Genomic DNA, 6,521 nt, shown 5'->3' on the forward strand with positions numbered 1-6,521 from the left:
TTATTATGTTAGTCATCATACAGTACATCCCTGGTTTCTGATGTAAAGTTCGATGATTCATTAGTTGCATGTAACACCCAGTGCACCATGTAATACGTGCCCTCCTTAATACCCATCACCGGTCTATCCCATTCCCCCACCCGCCTCCCCTCTGAAGCCCTCAGTTTGTTTCTCATAGTCCATAGTCTCTCAGGTTTCATTCCCCCTTCTTTTTTTTTTTTTTTAAAGATTTTTTATTTATTTATTTGACAGAGATAGAGACAGCCAGAGAGAGAGGGAACACAAGCAGGGGGAGTGGGAGAGGAAGAAGCAGGCTCACAGCGGAGGAGCCTGACGTGGGGCTCGATCCCATAACGCCGGGATCACGCCCTGAGCTGAAGGCAGACGCTTAACCGCTGTGCCACCCAGGCGCCCCTTCATTCCCCCTTCTGATTACCCCCCCCTTTCTTTATCCCTTTCTTCCCCTACCGATCTTCCTAGTTCTTATGTTCCATAGATGAGAGAAACCATATGATAATTGTCTTTCTCTGCTTGGCTTATTTCACTTAGCATTATCTCCTCCAGTGCCGTCCATGTTGCAGCAAATGTTGAGAAATGACCCATGCGTTATTAGAAGTAAGTCATTTAATTTCCATATCTTGGAGAAAACTTCCATATATCTTTCTGTTATTGATTTCTAGTTTAAGTCTCTTGTGATCAGAGAACATGCTTAGTATCAATGTTAAATTTCTGAAGCTGATGACTGCACTGTGGTCCTATTCTTAGGACCACAAATACACACCGAAGTACTTACTTAGGGGTAAATTTCCATGATATGTGTAACTTACTCTCTAATGGTTCAGGAAAAAACTGTGTGTGTGTGTGTGTGTGTGTGTGTGTGTGTGTGTGTACAGAGATCCCAAGCAAGAGAGAGAAAGAGGGGGAGAAAGTGAGGGATGGGGGTGGGAACATACATGAATCATCTAGCAAATAAAAAAATAAAACGAAAAGAAAGGATAAGCTAATAAGCTTCTCCCAGCCCCTCCTCCAGGCGTGTATCCTTCCGTACCTTCTCCATACCACACACAAACTTACACTAATATGTATTCACTTATATGGGATTTTGTTGTTTTATAAAAATGGGATCAGTCTCTGTACATTAATTATTGCGCAGCTTGATTTTCTCCCTTAACAATGCATCATGGAGATTCCCCCCAGGTCGAAAGACCTAGGTTTAAACACAGCTGTGTAATATTCCATACGTGTATGATATCACGATTTCTTCACCCGCCTCCCTAACGATGGATACTCCAGCAGTTTCCAGTTTATACCACTACACACAAGGAAGCGAAAAGCATCCTTGTGCACATAACCCACTGTACGGGTGCTGAGGCTGTGACTCACTTCTGAGACTGGAATTAGAGTCGACACCACAAGTTCTTCGTGATCCACTAACGCTCAAAGCTGTTCAGCAGTGGGAGGAAGGCTGGTCTCCAGGGGCCATCTGCTGCATGCAATCCCGGCCTTTTCCAGAGGAGGGCCAGAACGTCCTCGAGGAAGCGGGGGACGAAAAGACTGTTGCAACCTGTCTGCGGGCTCGCGGCGGGTGCCCCGTATTTGCATGGCAGGTGAGTCTCACATCACCGCATGCCAACCAAATTGCACACATCCTTTCTCAGCTGGTCCATGGGTGCCTGTTGATTATATAACTAGACATTGTAGGCAGAGCCCAGGCTTCTGTCGGTGGGGCCACATATGGTCCACGAGTGGCCTGTTGGGTGCTCAGGTGGAGTCCGCTTCTAGCACAGTTTGGCAGAGATTGTTGGTTTGATCTCCATGTAGGACTCAATGCCCCACACGGAGACTAACAGAGAACATTCATGGACTGTTGCCTAGTGCCAGCCACTGAACTAAACCCTTTTGCACAGAAGACCTCATTTCATCTCCTCTGCAACTCTGGGAGGTACAGGAGGTGTGGAATCCTGTTGCATCGCCTTCCTATTGCTGCAGTAGTTCTGCGTAAAACCACCCCAAAACATGGCCGTTCAAAACAACCACTAATCGCTGGCTTGTGATTCTGTGAGTGAAGCATTTCGGTTGTGCAGTCCTCCTGGTTTTGTCTGGGCTCCACCGTGTGTCAGCCACAGGTCAGCTAGGAGGCTCAGCTTCTGGGGGTTGGCTGCAGCAATGGGGGCACCCCTCCTCCACTAGGCTAGCCTGGGCTTGTTTACATGGTGGGGGCAGGACTGAGGGGGAAAACAGGTGGGGAAGAAGAAGGGGAAAGACAACAGGGTGCCAAGGCTTGTTAGGTCTAGCTCAGAATTGGCCCAACATCACTTTTGCCACATTCTGTTTTCCAAAACGAGTCACAGATTCTAGGGGTGGGAAAACAGGCTCCACCTCTCTGTGGGAAGAGCTGTGAAGTCACGCTGTGAAGGGTGTGGATACAAGGGGGAGTGGAGGTTTGTGGGCATTTTGGTAATTTACCTCACTGGCTTTTGCAGGTCAGAAGAGTGAGGAACCGCGAAGTGTCTTAAAATTAATTGCCCAAGCTCGCAAAGCCAGCGAATGGGGGATGTGAACCTAGGCAGTCAGACACCAGTGACCACGTATTCAACCTCCCTCCCATCTCTCCAAGCCTGTGAGCATGTCCTGATGGTGAAGACAGCCCTCAAGGATGTCATCCTCTCCGAAAACCCCCAACACACCAGTCAACCTCAAGAAGCAAATCATCTCCAAAGACCCTTAGCTCCTTGCAGGAAGGACAGAAGTTGGAAGCGATGTGCCAGTGGGCTTGTGGATGGGTGACTCTGTAGATGGTCAGGGGCCTGAGTGCACATGCGGCTGGATGGTTGGATGGATGGGTTGTTAGCAAGTACGTGATGTGGTGGGCTCAGGACCACGCAACCTCATCTCTGCTTGGGTTCTACTAAGGTTGAGGGGCAGGGAATAAAGAAATCAAAGCCTCCAGATGGCCTCTCCTAGAAACTCCAGCTGAGGGCTTGAGGTCTGAGGTCTATACTGGGATGAGACTGCCTTTGCGATCAAGGAGACATGAGCAACTTTGGTCCTCTGAGCTGGGGACAGTGAGTGCAGAGACTGCCTTCCTTCCAAGGAGTGAGGGCTCAGCCAATTTTTGAAGGTATTCTTTCAATCCCAAGGCTTGGGATGATCATTTTCCAGGTCTTTTTTTGATGTTGTTAAGATTTATTTATGTATTTATTTTTGAGAGAGAGAGTGTGTGTGAGTGAGCAGGGGGAGGGGCAGAGAGAGAAAGAGAGAATCTCAAGCAGACTCCCCACTGAGTATGGAGCCCGACTTGGGGCTTGATCCCATGACCCTGAGATCATGACCTAAGCCAAAATCAAGAGCCAGCTGCTCAACCAACTGAGCCACCCCGGAGCCCCTCCATGTCTCTTTTAAATTTTTATTTTAAATGTGTATATTTTACTGAGTCAGCTTGATGATTTGTTTTTTAACCTAGGTATACCAGACACCTAGGTGAAGAGCACTTTGGAACATTACTTGTACCTCTCCAACTCGGCATGCTCCAAGGTTACCTCTTTTCTCACCTTTGTCCCATAGGTGAGTTTTGTTGGTTCCAGACTTTCATAGAAATGGAATCATCCTGAATCCCATGCTTTCCTACGTTCGTTCATACTTGTTAATTTGCAGGGTTGGAGCTCCTTGAGGGTAGATCTAGGTCTTAATCACTGCTGGCCTGTTCCCTTTCCCCCCAGGCTAATGTTGAGCAAGGTGCATAGACGTTCTTTCCATGAAGGCCAACCTGCCTCTCCACAGCACATGGTGAAGGGTAAGAACACAGGCTGCCTGCATTCAAATCCTGACATTCACTTACTACTGTGTGACCTTGGGCAGGTTACCTAACCTTTCTGTATCCAACCAGGGAGACCAATAGCACTTGCCTTATAGGTTATGGTGATAATTAAGTACATCAATATTTATAAAGCTCTTCCAAATGTCTGGAACATAATGAGGCTATTTCAGTGTTTGTTAAATGAAAACATGAAAATATGTCTATATTTCCCACCTCAGCAGCTAAAGGCAGGGCTCTGCCTCTTTTTTCATCACCATCTCCTGAGTCACAGGTCGGCAAACTACACCTTTGCAGCACAATATTTTGTAAATAAAGTTTTATTGGCATATAGCCACATCCATTGGTTTGAGTATCGTTTACAGCTCCTTTCACACCCATGAAGACAGAGTTGAGTGGTTGCTGCAGAGACAATATGGCCCACAAAGCCTAAAACATTTACTACCTGGCCTTTTCCAGAAGAAGTTTACCAACACTTGCTCTGGGTTTTCTAAACCCACCACCAAGGTCATGCTGTAGCTTTAATGCAAACTGCTTTGACCTGGAGCGGGGGATGGTTTCTGTGGGTATGGTGGCACGTGGCACGTTTAAATGCCTTCGGTATTCTCTCTGTATGAAATCCCCTTGACTTCCAAGGGTTTCCTTGGCCTTCATCCTGGTCCTCAAGTCCCGAGCCTCTGGGGGCCTTCGTTTGGGGAGGCGGGGTGGGTTTGAATTTGTAATCTTTCAGAGTGAGAACAGGGGCAGAGAGAGCAGACATGCCCTCTGGGAATGAAAGGCCCACACAGAGAGAGACAGACGGCTCCCTCCCCACCACAAGGGGCACAGTCACAAAACAGTCCTGTTTGAAGTAGGTTATTAAGTGTTGGCCTCAGGGCCGAGCTCTGGCAAGCCTGCCATTTCTTCTAGCACTTTCCACCAAGCTTGCATTAGAGATTACTCAGGAAGGCGCCAGAGAGGAGATAATGAGATGCAATTTATTATATAAATCTGGGGCTGGTGTTAGCGGGCCGGCAGGGTTTACAGGGGCATTGCCCAGGGCCCTGTAGAGAGTCGCTGTGATGTTATTCCTGGCAATACATCCACCCACCGTTCATTAGATCACTTAACAGACCGCTGTCTTCACACACTCACTCATGAATTTGCCCCGTTTCCTGGGTCCTATTGCCAACTGAAGAACAAAACAAAACAAAATGGCAAGAAGGCAAAACCTACTTGACGGGAGCATGCAGGGGAAAAGGATAGAAGACCTTGGTGTTTCTATAGGAAAAATCCAGTCAAATATCACTGCAAGGGTAGGAATATCTACAGCAACAATCTTTCTGGAAAGCAAATTGGTGAAATGCATTAAGAACTTTAAAATAGTCATGGCCTTTGACCAAGTCTGCCCAACTATACTAATGAAAAGACTCCTCTATGAGTCAGCTACCACCGCAGTTCTGCTGTGTAACAAACCACTCCCAAACTTAGTGATTTACAGTGATAAACAGTTTTCTTGAACATGGGTGTCAAGAACTGTGAAGGATCAGAGGTTTTATCTATCCCAAGTTAATCAGTTAGCCTTGAACTGGCCCCATGGGCAGTGATGAGGCAGGATGGAGACAGTGTCCTGAGGAATTCATCCTCAGGAACCAGAGGTGTCACAGAAGGATTTTGATGAACTCACCTTCATATTAAATCTGATACAACTTCACTTCAGATGCTGGTTGTTGGAAGACTGAAAGAAGCAGTTGAGAACACAGGAGACAAAAATTTAGTATGTTTCTTCCACCGGGTCTCAGGGGTGATGGTGGGGTGGTCATGAGACCACCATTCCCCTCCTTGCAAAGTGGAAATAATACTTACCCTATTCCTGGCTCCCTGGGAAGACACGAGGATGACATGGATCAAGCAAGGACTCAGAGCTGCTCAGAAGAAGATGCCAGTCCAGGCTTTGTGTCCCCCTCACTCCAGGGCAAGTACCTGGGAACAAGGCACTTTAAACAGTATACTCCCCAGAGGGGTGGAAAGGAACCAAGAAGTAATGGAATCTACAAGACTGTCACCCATGAGGAGGACTTGGGTCTCTAGTTTGGATTATCCATGCTACCTAGAACTGTGCCTGGTGGATAGAGTACTCAAAAACAATTGTTGCTGATACTTATCGCCAAAATGCAAATGAGGAAATGAAAACACAGAACTTATCTTCCTCTCTCTCCTGAGCCCACCCCCTCAGTCTACCCTGTGCACCTGATTCCCTGGTTCAAGCTCTGCTCCAAGCAACCCAACAGAAGACAGCATTTAGCCCACTGATAGTTTTCCAGGAGCTTTCACGTGCATTTCTCCATCTGATATGCCCAACCTTCCAGTGAGGGTCCATTGATCTATCCTCATCTTAAACACTCACAGCACCTTGCTAGGAACATAGTCAGGACTCAGTAAATGTTAATTGCCCTCCTTTTTTGGGGGGAGGGCTTCTTTCCTATGCTTGCCCAATCACCAGGTTGCATGAATTAATCTTTGCATATTCTGACTTTTTGTTCAGTGAAACTAAAGCTGCAAATATCGATCAATTAATGTTTGTTAGAACTTACGGGCTTTCTATCAATACCTCAACTACCATATAAGAGGGCAAATCAAGGGAGACATAGCCACAGAGTTTGATTTATTTTATATAAGTCAAGTAGGTCAAAGAAATATCAGCGAACATTTTTGGTAGTCATTTCCA

General features: G+C 46.7%; 1 long non-coding RNA gene across 1 annotated transcript; it reads left to right on the forward strand.

Annotated features, from left to right (window-relative positions):
- Positions 1-505: 505 nt before the first annotated feature.
- Positions 506-3,284, forward strand: LOC117795772. The gene is made up of 3 exons (XR_004619913.1): positions 506-1,607; positions 1,822-2,058; positions 2,484-3,284. It is a non-coding gene; the product is annotated as an uncharacterized LOC117795772 (long non-coding RNA).
- The last annotated feature ends 3,237 nt before the right edge of the window (positions 3,285-6,521 follow it).

The sequence above is a fragment of the Ailuropoda melanoleuca genome, chromosome 13, assembly GCF_002007445.2.
Source record: "Ailuropoda melanoleuca isolate Jingjing chromosome 13, ASM200744v2, whole genome shotgun sequence".
Classification (NCBI taxonomy): Eukaryota; Metazoa; Chordata; class Mammalia; order Carnivora; family Ursidae; genus Ailuropoda; species Ailuropoda melanoleuca.